The following is a 1,487-nucleotide window of genomic DNA, read 5'->3' as shown; positions in this document are numbered from 1 at the left end:
GGCAAACTGATCGTTTATTGCAACCGCACGTAGGAACCAGTGAATGAATACCGTGTTCTGTTTGACTTCCACGCAGCTGCCCCGCCTGCTCTGCTGCACTCCACCCGGGAGAGCCAAGCAGTGCGTCACCACCAGGTCACCACGGCCGCGCCGCGCCGCCGAGGGCCGCTCCCGTGTCTTCAGGGTCGTCTACAAGTAAGCGGAAGCTCTCGTTTGTGGCTTCTAGTTGGCTTATTGGACATTAATTTGGAAAAATGTTCCTAATAAAGTTTCGTCCCTGTTGCAGAGTAACCGTGAGGCACGCTTGCTCGTCGGCTGCAGCCCACCGGGACGTCCGCGGATCATCCTCTCGCCAACGTTTCAGCTCCAGTAGAACGTTATTCAATTATGTGGAGATGTTCAGATATGCTCGTTTCTCCACTTGCTTCTCCAGTTCCACTCCAGTCAGCAGGAATTCACTGCGGTAGGCGAGGACATCTCGATTCCAGGACACTTTTGGACTCGACACCCCGTCATAGGTGTCTGCTATCAACTCAGCTTCGCTGCCTACCGGAGTATCCGGGAAAGGTAAGAAAGTGTTTCGCCTGGGCTCTGAGATATCTTCCAAATTTACAATATTGTGCATTTACTACTTACTGTAAAGATTTTTGATTTCTAATATGTACCTATCCCCTGCTCAGGTTGTTTCTTGGTGACGATGCCTCAGAATTTGGTACCTAATTCTCTGAAAGCCGCCACTTTATGGATTCCTTTGACTGCATAAGAGTCAGGTAATTAATACCTTCAATATATTCAAATATGAACACATTTTCCATGTTTAATTTATTTTCAATTAATGATTTTTTGTCAAATGTTCTCTAACACCTACCTATTCCCTCAGGTTCTTTCTTGGTGACCATGCTGCAGGCCAACAGCTCCCACAACTCAAATAATTTGGTGCAAAGTTATCTGGAACACTTTGGATGCATTGGCTGCAATAGTGTCCGGTAATACCTTCAATATATCCAGATATGAACACACTTCACTCACTCTTCAATGCACTTCATGTACTGTAATTTCTGATGCTCCAAAGGACAGAAATTTGTCCCTGGCATCAATTTGACATCACTGTCTAATTTCCACTTATTGCTTTTCCACAGTTCGAGGCAAGTTCCAGTTCGACCCCCCTGACATCAGGAATTCACTGTAGCCAGCAAAAACATCTCAACCCTGATACTCGCAAGACCTGCAGGACTCTACACACCGACATCCGACATTGCTTCCTGCTTCTAACTCTGCTTCGCTGTCTCCAAGAATAACCAGAAAAGGTAAGCAACTGTCTTCACTAAGCTTAGATATCTTCCATAATTTTAATTTTCTTTGAATTTATTATTTACTTAAATGTTTTTCTAAGTAACAATTATCTACCCCCTCAGGTTATATTTCAATGCTCTGCTCTGCCACCGAATGGGATCCTTCCACCTTCGTCCCCCACCCTTCTCCTCCCC

At 45.4% G+C, this 1,487-nt stretch overlaps 1 long non-coding RNA gene across 1 annotated transcript; it reads left to right on the top strand.

The window, feature by feature from the left end:
- Positions 1 to 13: 13 nt before the first annotated feature.
- On the top strand, positions 14 to 1,328 carry LOC113209652 (uncharacterized). The gene is made up of 5 exons (XR_008011863.1): positions 14 to 195; positions 287 to 567; positions 681 to 770; positions 881 to 986; positions 1,140 to 1,328. It is a non-coding gene; the product is annotated as an uncharacterized LOC113209652 (long non-coding RNA).
- Positions 1,329 to 1,487: the final 159 nt, after the last annotated feature.

This window comes from Frankliniella occidentalis, unplaced genomic scaffold (genome assembly GCF_000697945.3).
Source record: "Frankliniella occidentalis isolate FOCC.00 unplaced genomic scaffold, Focc_3.1 Scaffold269, whole genome shotgun sequence".
Taxonomy (NCBI): Eukaryota; Metazoa; Arthropoda; class Insecta; order Thysanoptera; family Thripidae; genus Frankliniella; species Frankliniella occidentalis.
The sequence above is the reverse complement of the archived record's forward strand: the minus strand, read 5'-3'. Positions and strand labels throughout refer to the sequence as shown.